Source organism: Macaca fascicularis, chromosome X, assembly GCF_037993035.2.
Source record: "Macaca fascicularis isolate 582-1 chromosome X, T2T-MFA8v1.1".
In the NCBI taxonomy this organism is placed as follows: Eukaryota; Metazoa; Chordata; class Mammalia; order Primates; family Cercopithecidae; genus Macaca; species Macaca fascicularis.
The window spans coordinates 122,444,504-122,459,052 of NC_088395.1; the positions used below are offsets into that span (position 1 = coordinate 122,444,504).

Consider the following 14,549-nt stretch of genomic DNA (forward strand, 5'->3'; position numbering starts at 1 on the left):
GTACGAAGTTAGTTCTTGGGGGTCCCTGATTCCAGGACATGATTCTTCAATGGCATTTCTGGACATGATCTGGACCAGAAGGGAGCCTATTGACCTGAAAGCTGAGTCCCAGGACAGGCAGCAGTCACCACACGCTGACTTAAAAGCCCTTGGGTCTTAAGGGAACATTGGCTGGTTGTCTGGCAGTACTCCATGTGACCTGGGCTGGTGATGGCTATGGTTGAGGATCGTCTGTCACTGGAAAGGGAAGGGAAGAGAGGAAAAGGCTGCATCTTGTGGTTTAAGTGTCAGCTCAGCTGCAATATAATACAATTTAATAGAACACCAATTAGACTTTTAAGGTTTTGACTCTAGTTTCTGACTCATGAACAGCACCTCTGGACCCACCTAGGGTCTGGTGGATCTCTCTTCCCCAAAGGGAAGGACACAGGCCTGACTGGCTTTACCACCTGTTGATTGTGGGGCCCCAGGGCCTTGAGAAAATATAGGCAGTAGCCAGGGAGTGGTTACAGCAGGCCTTGGGCAAGACCCAGCGCTGTGCTGACTTCAGGTCTGACCCAGCATAGTCATAGTGGTGGTGGCTATAGAGGTGCTTGTATAACACTGCCTCCAGCTTTAGGTGGCTCAGAACAGAGAGAGAAATTCTGTTTGTTTGGGAGAAAGGAAAGAGAGAAAACAAGAGTCGCTGCCTGGTAATCCAGATAATTCTCCTTGATTTGGTCCATGACCATCGAGGCGGTACCTCCACGAATCTGCAAGAACCACAGTGTTACTGAGCTTGGGGTACTCCCTAAAGAAGGTAGAGCTTAGATCACAACACTCAGGTCCTTTCAAATATCTGGAAAGTCTTGCTAAGAAGGACAGGTACAAATAAGCCCAGACAGTGAATACTGAAATAAATAAATAATTCTCTCATACTCAGACACCAAAGAATATCAACTAGCATCAATACCATCCAGGAAAACATGATGTCATCAGATGAACTAAATAATGCACCAGGGACCAATCCTGGAGAAACAGAGATATGGGAATGTTCAGACAGAGAACTCCAAATAACTGTGTTCAACAAACTCAGAGAAATTCAAGATAACAGAATTCAGAATTCTATCAGAATAATTTAACAAAGAGATTGAAAAAGTTAGAATCAAGTGAAAGTTCTGGAGGTGAAAAATGTAATTGGCATACTGAAGAATGCATCAGAGTCCTTTATTTTTTAGAGGTGGGGTCTCACTACATTTGCCCAGGCGGGAGTGCAGTGGCTATTTACAGGCATGATTCCACTGCTGATCAGCATGGTAGTTTTGACTTGTTCCATTTCTGACCTGGACCAGTTCACCCATCATTAGGCAAGCTGGTGGCCCCCCACTCCTGGGAGGTCACCATACTGATGCCAAGCTTAGCACATACACCTGATCAGCATAGTACACTATAGCCTAGAACTCTTGGTCTCAAGCAATCCTTCTGCCTCAGCCTCCCAAGTAGCTGAGACTACAGGCATGCACCACTGCGCCCCATGCATGAGCCCTTTAATTGCAGAATTAATCAAGCAGAAGAAAGAATTAGTGAGCTTGAAGACATGCTATTTGGAAATACACGGTCAGAGGAAACAAGAGAAAAGGGAATGAAAAGCAACAAAGCACACCTACAGAATGTAGAAAACAGCCTCAAAAGGTCAAGTCTAAAAGTTATTGGTTTTAAAGAGGAGGTAGAGAAAAAGCTAGGGGTAGAAAGTTTATTCAAAAGGTTAAAGAGGATCGAGCAAGATGGCCAACTAGACACAACCAGGTGGAACAGTTGCTATGAGGGACTGAGAAGACTGGTGCATTTCTAACATATCTTTAGAAGGAAAGTGCCTAGAGTGGACAAAGGGAAGATGTGGAAGGTGGGCTGAAGAGGGAGAAATCTGGGAACCCTGCACAGGGCTACTGCACACCAGGACTCATTCCTGGCCCTCAATGACTATGGGGGAATGGGTGAGTTGAAGTGGCAAGGGACAACTTGCTCTCGCCACTGGCCTCTGGAATCCCTGCTGAGGGAAACCCCTTTACCACCATGGACACTTGAGTTTGCAAGGAGAATTGCTTAGGGAAGTGGTAGGAGTAGAAAGCCAGCTGATGTGGAACCTAAATGGTTTGGTGCAGGAGTATCTGTAGTGGAGCATTGCCAGGGATGGCCATTCTCTTAGACTTGACTTGCTGCCATAGGAGATTTAGCCCTAGGGAACCTTTAGGGCCTGAACTCTGCAGGGTTGTCTTGCTCATCAGAAGGGGCTGATTTTACATGAGCAAACCTTGGTCTACTGGCCTCTCCCAGGGCCCAAGCCTGGCAGCACCTGCTTGCAGGGCAGACTCAAGTGCCCTGGGAGCCCGCATCATGGCTTCTGGACTGGTGAACCATGTTTGGCTGGTGGAGAGCTCCAGTAGGGTGGCCCTCAGAGCCACATGCCAGCCCACTCCTTCCCTTCCCACACTGGAGCTTCCCCCAGGCCCATGGCAACCCCCCATATTACTTTGCCACTGCTGTGTCAGGTGTGCTGTTTATTCTGCCTCCCCCTGCTAACTACCATTGCAGTCAGAGTTTGGTGAGAACAGAGCCAACCAGCCCCACATCTCACAGCACCCCACTCCTGCACAAACACTGCTGCAGGAGTGAAACTAGGAACAGAAAACAGCGGACCCTTACCCACCCTGAGCGACTACCCTGCCTGCAGCACACAGAGAACGCACAAAGACCTGCACCCACCAGTTCCCTGCCCCCTTTGTCAGCACAACCTCCAGTGTGACCACAAGCACAGTCTCCAGCAGGCCCCTTATCCCTGCCCCCTTGAACTGGCTTACCTCTACCACTGTGGTGAATGCCTGCATGGAGGCAGGCAGGCAGGCACCTGATAGCACCCTGTGGCAACTGAGGAACGTGGAACCTGCTGTGTTGCTGCTGCTGGCATGAGTGAACGAAGACAGTTACTGTTGTCATCTCACTACAAAATGTTTTTCTTGACACTACTCACTGAAGTGTAGTGGTTCGAGAGCACCTTGGTCCTCCAAATGGAGTGGATTCTTAACCTTGAGGAGACAGAGAATGAAGCCAGAGCCCAATACAAGCCCCTCAGAGTTACAGCAGTCAGTCCAGAAATTGAGAGCTGAGCATTGACCCCCCTAAGAAACGAAGCCAGTTGACTGAATCCACTTTATACCACAACCAAACCCTCAAAGTCATCAAATAGTATAAAAGAAAAAAAAATGCCCAAAGGTAAGCAACTTCAAAGATTGAAGTAGCATACATCCACAAAGATGACAAAAACTAGTGCCAGAAACCTGATGACTCAAAAAGCCAGAGTGCCTTCTTTCCTCCAAATGACTACACCACCTCTCTAGCAAGGGTTCTAAACCTGGCTGAGGTGACTAAAATGACAGAAATAGAATTCAGAATATGGAAAGGAATAAAGATCATTGAGATGCAGAAGTATGTTGAAACTCAACCCAAGGAAGTTAAGAATCACAATAAATGATGCAGGAGCTGACAGACAAAATAGCCATTATAGAAATGAATGTAACCAACCTGATAGAGCTGAAAAACACACTAGAAGAATTTTATAATGCAATCACAAGTATGAATAGCTGAATAGACCAAGCAGAAGAATCTCAGACCTTGAAGACTGGCTTTCTGAAATAAGATGGTCAGACAAGAGTAGAGAAAAAAGAACAAAAAGAAATAAACAAAACCTCAGAGAAATATGTGATTATGTAAAGAGATCAAATCTACAACTCCTTGGTGTCTCTGAAAGAGATGGGGAGAGTGTAAGCAACTTGGAAAAAATGTTTCAGGATATCATCCATGAGAACTTCCCCAACCTAGCTAGAGAGGCCAACATTCACATTCAGGAAATGCAAAGAACCCACACAAAATACTTCACAGAAAGATTATCCCTAAAACACATAATCATGAGATTCTCCAAGGTCAAAATGAAAGATAAAATATTAAATGCAGCTAGACAAAACGGCCAGGTCACCTACAGAGGGACGGCTATCAGACTAACAGCAGACCTCTCAGTGGAAATCCTTCAAGCCAGAAGACATTGGGGTCAACATTCAACATTATTATTATTTTTTTTAACTTTTATTTTAAGTTCAGGCGTACACGTACAAGTTTGTTACATAGGTAAATGTGAGTCATGGGGTTTTGTTGTGCAGATTATTTCATCACCCAGGTATTAAGCCTATTACCCATTAGTTATTTTTCCTGATCTTCTCCCCATTCTCATTCTCCACCCTCTCATAGGCCCCAGTGTGTGTGCTGTTCACCTTTATGTGTTCATATGTTCTCATCATTTGGTTCCCACTTATAAGTGAGAACATGCGGTATTTGGTTTTCTGTTTCTGTGTTAGTTTGCTAATGATAATAGCCTCCAGCTCCATCCATGTCCCTGCAAAGGATATAATCTCATATTTTATGGCTGCATAGTATTCCATGGTGTATATCTATCACATTTTCTTTATCTGGTCTATTATTGATGGGCAATTAGGTTTACTCCGTGTCTTTGCTATTGTGAATACACATGCATGTATCTTTATAGCAGAATGATTTAAATTCTTTTGGCTATATACCCAGTAGTGAGATTGCTGGGTTGAATAGTATTTCTGACTTTAGGTCTTTGATGAATTGCAACACTGTCTTCCACAATAGTTGAACTAATTTACTCTCCCACCAACAGTGTATTAGCATTCCTTTTTCTTTACAACCTCTTCAGCATTTGTTATTTTTTGTAGAATAGTTTGAAGTCGGGTAGAACTTTGTTCTTTTTGCTTAGGATTGTCTTGGCTATTCACGCTGTTTTTTGGTTCCATATGATTTTAAAATAACTCTTTTTGGGTTCCACATGAATTTTAAAATAGTTTTTTTTTCCTAGTTCTGTGAAGAATGTCAGCAATTGTACAATGGGAGTAGCACTGAATCTGTAAATTACTCTGGACACTATGGACACTTTCACAATATTGATTCTTCCTATCCATGAGCATGGAATGTTTTTCCATTTGTTTGTGTCATCTCTGATTTCTTTGAGTAGTGATTTGTAGTTCTCTTTGTAAAGATCTCTCACCTTGCTATTTAGCTGTATTCCTAGGTATTTTATTCTTTTTGTGGCAATTGTGAATGGGTGTTGTTTTGTGATTTGGCCTTGCCTTGACTGTTGTTGCTGTATAGGAATGCTAGTGAGTTTTATATATTGATTTTGTATCCTGAGACATTGCTGAAGTTGCTTATCAGCTTAAGAAGCTTTTGGGCTGAGATGATGGGGCTTTCTAGATATAGGATCATGTCATTTGCCAACAGGAATAGTTTGACATCCTGTCTTCCTATTTGAATGTCTATTTGAGTGCCTTTCTTTCTCTCTCTTGCCTGATTACCCTGGCCAGGACTTCCAATACTATGTTGAATAGGAGTGGTGAGAGAAGGCATCCTTATATTGTGCAAGTTTTCAAGGAGAATTCTTCCAGCTTTTGCCCATTCATTATGATGTTGGCTGTGGGTTTGACACAGATGGCTTTTGTTATTTTGAGGTATATTCCTTCAACACCTAGTTTATTGAGAGTTTTTAACATGAAGGGATGTTGAATTTTATTGAAGCCTTTTCTGCATCTATTGAGATAATCATGTGGTTTTTGTATTTAGTTTTGTTTGTGATGAATCACATTTATTAATTTGTGTATGTTGGACCAAACTTGCATCCTGGGGATGAAGCCTACTTTATCTTGGTGGATAAGCTTTTGGATGTGTTGTTGGATTCAGTTTGCCAGTATTTTGTTGAGAATTTTTCCATTGATGTTCATCAAGGATATTGGCCTGAAGTTTTCTTTAATTGTTTTCTCTCTTCCAGGTTTTGGTATCCGGACGATGCTGGCCTCACAGAATGAGTTTGGGAGGAGTCCCTCCTCCTCATTTCTTTGGAATAGTTTCAGTAGGAAAGGTACAAGATCTTCCTTGTACATATGGTATAATTCAGCTGTGAATCTGTTGGTCCTTGGCTTTTATGTTTTTGATTGGTTTGTAGGCTATTTATTACTGCCTCAATTTTATAACTTGTTATTGTTCTGTTCAGGCATTCAATTTTTTCCTGGTTCAGTCTTGGGAGGTTGTATGTGTGCAGGAATGTATCCATTTCTTCTAGATTTTCTAGTTTATGTGCAACAGGGTGACTGTTGTCAATAATAATTTAATTGTACATTTAAAAAGAACTTCAGTGTAATTAAATTGTTTGTAACTCAAAAGATAAAAGTTTGAGGGGATGAATACCACATTTTTCATGATGTGCTTATTTCACTTTGCATGCCTGTATCAAAAATCTCATGCATTATCCCATAAATATATACAACTACTATGTATACTCAAAAATTAAAAATATAAAAAAAGAAAAAATATTATTACTTGTTATGTTTATCCTTAAAGATATGCACATTTTTGGAGGATGTTTTTATTTTGTTCTTTCCTTAGCTAAGCTTCTATGAGTGTGGTATTCATTACAGGCAGTGATAGAAAACAAAGTATAGTAAAGGCAGGTTGTTGACATGAAAAACTTGGATTCAGCAATATGTGTACCAAAGATGAATAGAGAAAAACTATAGAAAAACTTGGAGCTGCTGTTAAAAACTGGGGCACAGAGTCAGAGTTAAAATTTGTGTTTAGGATGACCTGATATTGATTTCTTGATGAAATCACCTAGAGCTCTTTATATTCTATTGGCAGAATTAATTCCAAAGCCTGGAGAAGAGACTGCTGGTTAGAGGTTGTGGTGCTGAGCAAGAAATATGGGAGGCAGGAAGACAGGACCTTGTCTACCCACAAACTGGTGATGCTACTTGTTCTGCTTATTGTGAACAGCATGGTAGAGTGCTGTAGTCCTTATTCTTGATATACATTAGAATCATCTCTGGTTCATTTAAAACATAAGCATTCTGGAAGATTTTTTTGCAGTACATATTAAAGATGAACATATATAAAAACTGCAATTTTACTCCTAGTTATAAAACAGTATTTTTCAGCATTGTTTCTTTTTTAGTATCACCCTACTCCCCAACCCCAGCATCCAGATCCTTTCTATACATGTTTTCCTTATTATGTCTGCCCCTCATGAAATTTAAATACTTCAATTATACTGTACTATATACCTCTTCATGCTGTTTATGTATTGTAGCCTTTTGGAGGAACACGAATCATTGTGACATCTAAGTTTTTTTTTTATTTCTCAAGTACCAATTTTTATACCCCTGAGGGCTTTATTGCCCTCCTTGATAATGCATTATTTAAAGCCGAGAAATGAAAGCCTCTGTCCATCAAAAGACTATGTATATGAATTTTATTGGGAGTTATATTCATATTTGTTTCTGAGTGAAAACCACCCAACTCTGCAACAACTGGTGAATGTTTAAATATATTGGGGTCTATTTACACAATTAAAATACTATGCAGCAAGAAAAAGAAGTAGACCACAGATTCATACAACTATGTAATTGTTTTGTAAATTTTTCACTGTATATTATTAAACATATATTTATGTCTATCTCATTTTTTCCATCCCCCTGAAACTAGATAGTTGAATCAGAATCTCTGGGAGTGGGGCTTGGGTAATGATAATTTTTCAAAAACTCAAATGATATTAATGTGCACATTAAATGTGAGAGACACCACATAATATGGTGGAAGGAACATTGGTTTTAGAATAAGCATTGTGGGTTCAGATTATGTCTCTGCTACTTACTAATTTTGTGTCTCTGAGACAGTTTTCTCATAGATAAAAATGTGATAAGGATACTACTTTATTTCATTGGGCTGTTGGGTAGATTAAATTGCCTATCAAAGTAGAAGCCCCAGAATACAGGTAGTGTTCTGTAAATGCTAGTTTTCAACCACTTTCCTTTATTCCACCACTGTAGGCAATAGGTAGAAATTAACCACTGTGGCAACAGTCATGGCACCAGGAATCTTATGCTAAGTTACATCTATTTTTATGCATACATAATTTACTGAATGGTTAAATTTGAGTGTTGTGCTGAAGTCTGTCTCCTAACAAATATTGTATATGGATTATCTTCATTAGTGATTCCCACTGTGGGCCAGTGTTATTCCCACCTCCTTCCATCTCTATTTGTTCTGTATATTGTTGCCATCCTGTTTTCTAACTTCCTTTTCATGATAAATGCTGGGGAGGACAGGTATCAAGAACTTAAAAACTGTCACATGTAGGTCATAAGTATTCCATAGTAGCTTTTCTTCTCTTGCTCTCTCTAGTTATATTAGCTGGTGCTTATAGAAGCATATCTTTGACTCTCTTCATTTTCTCTAACTTCTTACAGCTTCCTTTGCCTTACACTGAGTCACATAGTAATTTCTTCCCTCTGGCCTCTCTCCAGACTCTCAGCACGTGATTTTGTTTCTCAGAACATTTGGTATTACTTTAGTTCACATTAAATCATGTTTTTTCCTTTTTAACATCACATCCATGATCTGATAAGTTGGAACATATCTTAATATTATATTTCTACTTCTGGGAATGAGATTTTTTTCTTTCTCCTTTTCTTCCTTTTTACTTTATTTTGCTCAGATTTTAATGTTCAATGAGTTGAATCTTACATTCTATACATCTTTTGTGTCTGGATTCTCTCAGTCATTTTTGGGTTATCAGTTTCATCCATGTTTTTATGTGTAGCTACAGTTTGCTCATTTTTACTCATATATAGCATTCCGTTGTTTAAATGTATTACGACTAATTTATCCATTGTATTGTTGAGTGGCGTTTGGGTTGTTTCTTGTTTTGGGGAGTTGAAGGCTGGAAACAAATTGTGATCTTTAGAATGAGAGAGTGTGTGTTTGCATGAGGGCATGTAAAAAAAAAGATAGATGTAATATACAGCCACAGTGGAAAGGAACAAGGGAAAATATGTTCATGGTGGAAAATATTTTTTGTTGACTATGAGGCTATTGGCTTCATGTGGTGCTCAAGGTTCAGTAACTAAGAGTGCTGAACAATTCAGGGGAAACAAAGTTATTTAAGTAATTGAAGTTGCCTGTGTAATATTTCATCACCTCTTTCTGTGTGTTACATAGAGAACTTTTAAAAAAAGTTAAAACCGGGAAGTAATCTAAACCTAAAGTTAGATTAAAATTAATCTAAAGTTAGATCAAAATTAGAGGGCTTATATTAAATAGGAAAATGTTGCAATGTTTATGAAAAAATTATTAATAGCTCTAATTTGCTATACATTTTTAAAATGATAACAAGAAAGTACAATAAATAAAAGAAAAAAGGATATGAATAAGCAAATAATGAAATAGGAAATCAAAATGGTCAACAAATCAATGCAAAGATGCTAAGCTACTTTAGTTGTCCAGGAAATGCAAAATGAAGTAAAATAATACTTCTAATCTTACACTTTAGAAAATAATAAAATTAAGTTAACTTTTACTGCTGTCAGAGATAGACGTGGATTTATACATTGCTGGTGGAAATACTATTTTCTAAACTCTCTAGTATAACAATTCTGTTAAAATAATGTAATTTAACTTGTTAAACATACTTCTGGAAATGCATCAAATAGAAAAAATTTGAGTAACAAATAGTAGATTGAAAAGTATGTGAATTATTTTATAGTTTGTAATGATAAAATATTGGAAACATCCTTAAATCTCTTTAACAGGAGAATTATTGAAAAAAGTATGGCACATTCATACATATGAGATATAAAGCTGTTATAAAAACAGCAATCTAAATTTATAGCAGTTTACTTAGACATATTTCCAAGAGGAAGTCATGAGAGTTTTAAAAATAGAGAATAGATTATAAAATGATAACATATTTATAGAACATTTTGTAAACACAAATATATATATGTGTATGTTCATTTGCCTATGATAACGTGAACCAGGAGAAATTTATGAAAGAATGACCAGTAGTTCACTAATTATTTTTCCTTGTTTTGGTGGTAGTGGTTAGGAATGGAGAAAACAGGGTATATTTTCACCAATCCACCTCTAAAAACATAAAAAAAGGGAAGTTGTCCCAAGCAAAGATGCGATGTATAACATAGTTTGATTTGCATAAAATTGTATATATACATATATCTAAAATTCATTTAAATCATTAGTATAATAATAACACTGGTATTTCATGTAAAACTTCTGGTGATTTTCTTTTTTTATATTCTTATTTCCATTTAAATTTTATAATGATACTGGATTATACATAGAGACAAGCAACTACAGCTATTTTAATTGTTTTCAACAATTAAAGCACCATACCTAAAGAGATCAGTATTCAAATGTGACTTTTGAAGAGAGAGAACCATATTATTTTAATTTCTGGTTCTCTTAGTAAGACTAAATATTCTAGGATAGCTTTGATATAATAAACAGGGATAAATATTCTTGATATTGGGATTATCTTTCTGTAAAGATGAACAGTTATGAAAAATTCCTTCAAGATAAAACATTTGTCACAAATGAGGTTTCTGTTCATTTCCAGATACAGAGATAATATAATCTTAGACTTGAAATTTTCTTAAAGATCACCTAGTTTAATCTCTCTATGTGCTATATGGAATTCTGCTATAATATTCCTGATAAGTAGTTACTGAGTTTTTGCTGACCTACCTTCAGTGATAAGTAAGTAGTTCACTACTTCCTCACAGTGGCCCTTATCATTTTTTGTATGGCTTTGGCTGCTGGAAGTGACTTAGTTTCTTGGGGCCTTCCAGCTCTTGGGTTCTATTATTATGATGGTTTTATTATACTCTGGGGTAATGCTACTTAAAACATGGCCTTTGGACCTGCATCTGGAGTGGCACGTGTTCTTAGTGCTTCTCTAGAAGTGCTTGTATTAATAATTGTCTAGAGAGAAATATCTCTCTTGATTAATGCTTTATGCAATTCTTGGTTTTTAGCACCACAGAAATGAACTCAGGGTTAAATTATACACCATTTTCTTTGGATCCATTCAAATGTATCCTGCTCCAGATTGATTCTGTATGATGTGACTGAGTCTTGGAAGCCAACATTTATTAAGAGTGGCTAAATTACTCTTTCATTGTTTTTAAATAATTTAAATTTGCTCACCCAGTCAAGCATCTTATTATCATATCATAAAAGAAATGAGAGGGAGAGTATTTTATTTTCTTAGTGATTCTTGAAATAAATAGACAACAGATAACTCATAAAATATTTGACACACTCAACTGAAGTTGGTCATCAGCACTCAGGAAATAGCTTGTCGAACCTCAGTCCTCATGCCAAACATGCCAGATAAAGGCAATAATCATCTCTCAGCAGCAGCAGATAGAATGGAGACCATGGCTGTGGGGATGTCCTTCTATTCATTTTAATTTGCCACTCAGAAAGGCAACAAGGTACTGATGAAGTCCTGAGCAACATCCAGTGGTGTTGGTTGATGTAGAACAGCTTAGGAGTATCCCTATCCTATACCTTTCCTCTGTTGACACAGTTCAGCCAATGCACAGACACAGTTCCAGGAACTGGAACTGTGAAAAGCACATACCTCTGCTTAGGTAGACCTGGGGGCCAGATGACTTAGGAAGCTATGTCAGTTATTTATGCCTGAAGAGGAGATGTGATTTTTATTAGATGAAGAAACAGAAAATGGGAGAGTTTCAGAACTCATTTTATTTTTTTCTGTTTAGATTTAAACTTATCACATCAAATTGTTAAAAAAGGAACTAATTCTGATAATTTCCTTCATATTAAGATTTAAACTCTCTTGCTTGATCCAGTCACAGAAAATTTCATTAGCAAGCTTGGTGATTTGGTTGTAGCCTAGCCTAAATTTAACATGAAAAACATTAGGCTTTCATAGGTTGCATGGAGTTACCTAGATCTAAAGATTTTTAGGAACATTTGAGAAAATATTTACAAATACTTATTTTCCCCTATAACATCAGTGTAATTGATTGGCTTTGTGAAGAAAGTGGTGATATTTGAGAATTCTGAAGACTCCTGGGGATATATAATATCTGAGAAGAGATTAAAAAAGGATGAGTTTGTGTCCTTTGTAGGGACATGGATGCAGCTGGAAACCATCATTCTTAGCAAACTATCACAAGAACAGAAAACCAAACACCACATGTTCTCACTCATAGGTGGGATACTGAACAATGAGATCACTTGGACTCGGGAAGGGGAATATCACACACCGGGCCTATCATGGGGAGGGGGTAGGGGGGAGGGGGAGGGATTGCATTGGGAGTTATACCTGATGTAAATGACGAGTTGATGGGTGCTGACGAGTTGATGGGTGCAGCACAGCAACATGGCACAAGTATACATATGTAACAAACCTGCACGTTACGCACATGTACCCTAGAACTTAAAGTATAATAATAATAAAAAATAATTAAAAAAATTTTTTGGAAGAAAAGAGATATGAAAATGCAAAAAAGAAAAATTTCATGATCACTAGAGTAATTAATTTGATGTGTTTAAAAAGACAAAAATAGGCCAGGTGTGGTGGCATATGCCTGTAATCCTAGCACTTTGGGAGGTCAAGATAAGAGGAGTGCTTAAGGCCAGGAGTTTAAGACTAGCCAGGGCAATAGAGTGATACCCTGTTATATATAAAAAAAGACCAAAGTATATTTATATTAATAATGATATGTTAAGAGGAAATTTTTGCTAAGATACAACTCTTGAAATCTTGAGGCATTAAATAATCCAGAGTAAAAGTAAGTCAACACAATGTGGTCTAACCAAAGATTGTGAAGGGAAGTCAGGTGGAACATACTAGTGTTAAAACATACTGGCAAAAGTGTTCATGTGAGGTATGGAAATAGTAGATATTACTATTTTGGCATCAGGATGCCAACTTTTTTTTTAAACAGAGAGCAACACCTTCTGAACATCACTTGTGTTACATTTAGGAACACATAAATAAGTAAAGGAAGGAGACCGGCTGTATCCAAGACAATGCAGAAATGATAAGCTAGAACATCTGAAGGGCATTTCTTTGTGTTGAGCGTATTAGAAATCCACTTTTCTAGTTATTTGAAAGTCTACAATACATTGTTGTTTATTATAGTCACCCTATAGTGCTATAGAGCACTAGAATGTATTTGTCCTATCTAGCTGTACTTTTGTATCTGTTAACCACCCTCTAGTTACCCTGTCCTCCACCCCTTCCTTTAGACTACATTTTTGTCAGTGTGCAACATATAGCTTGTGCCTGCTGTGGGCCTGTGAGGTTCACTTGTGCTGCAAGGAATAGCTTAGATGGATGGTCTAGGGCCCCTTTTATACAAGCATTACTGGCTGGATAATACTGGCAAGTTTCCCTCCCTAAACACACACCACATTCTCATATGGGGAAGGTGGTAAGAGATATAGCATAATTGGGCAGGGCATGTCAGCCTTGGAATAGGCAGGAAGGCAGCGGAGTGTACTTCCAGACCCATCCATTGAAAAGGAAAGGAGAAGTCTGAATCAGGCTATTCATTGGCAAGAAGGTGTTGATTTTGGAGGTGGGGTATGGTGGGAGTGTGTAGCAAAAGGAGCAGAATCACAACTATTAAAATTTGTTTCAGGCACAAAAGGAAGCTTTGAGTGAGGTTAGAAGCAATTTTAATGTGCAAAGCTTGTGATTTAACAATTATTTTGCTCTTCTGGGAAACTTTTCTTGCCTTGCTAAAGGAGCCCGGTTGGCTGATTTTACTAAAGTAGCAGTTATAAAGAGCAGCATGTATGGGCAAGATGAGGCAAGGCAGGCAGAGCTGTGGTAGTAGACAGAGTCCCAGAGACATCGTGGCTGGGGCAGCTTGTATAGACATACTTTTTAAGATGGTAAAGATGTGACAAATGAAAGAGAAACCCTTGGTGACACAATGGAGTCTAGTTGTCCTACAAGGACTCACCAGCATCTATTAAGGTAGCACTTCAATTATGCAAATTATAGTCTAACTTATTCATGATAAAATAGCACAAAGGTGACTAGTGGTATGAATTCTTATAAATCCTCAATTACCTCCCCTAGGCACATACATGAAATAAAGCCTCTAAAACATGAGTTAGGTTAGCATGAAAAAGAAATGACAGTAACTTGAATTTTTGTCTTTCTTATTCCCTAATTCACTTTTCATTAATTTGTTTTTTCATTATTTGATTTATCAAATATTAATTAAGCATCTGCCATGTACTAAAAATGTATTAGGCATTAGGAATACAGAAAGAAATATCAATCAATCAAGTTTGGCCTTTGGAACTTTGCCCTGATAGAAGAGTCATACAAATACGTTAATATTCATAAGTTAGTGTGATTAGCATTATGATAAAGATATATGTAGATTACTGGGGGTACAGAAAAAGGAGAGTCAGGGAAAGCTTCCTGGAAGAGTTCATGTTTAAGTTAAGTCTTAAAGGTTAAGAGCTAAGCAGTTAAGGAAATGAAAAAAGATTAAAAATGTGGAATAATTCCAGGTAGAAGAAGCAGCATGAATAAAAGTACAGAATGAAATGGTGTGACACATTCAGGAAAATGCAAGCAGTTCATTTTGTAGGGCATA

The 14,549-nt window shown here is 37.9% G+C and overlaps 1 pseudogene; it reads left to right on the plus strand.

Annotated features, from left to right (window-relative positions):
- The first annotated feature begins 723 nt into the window (after window positions 1–723).
- The window catches only part of LOC102139251 (aldo-keto reductase family 1 member B1-like), a 60,849-nt pseudogene continuing 47,023 nt past the window's right edge, over window positions 724–14,549 (plus strand).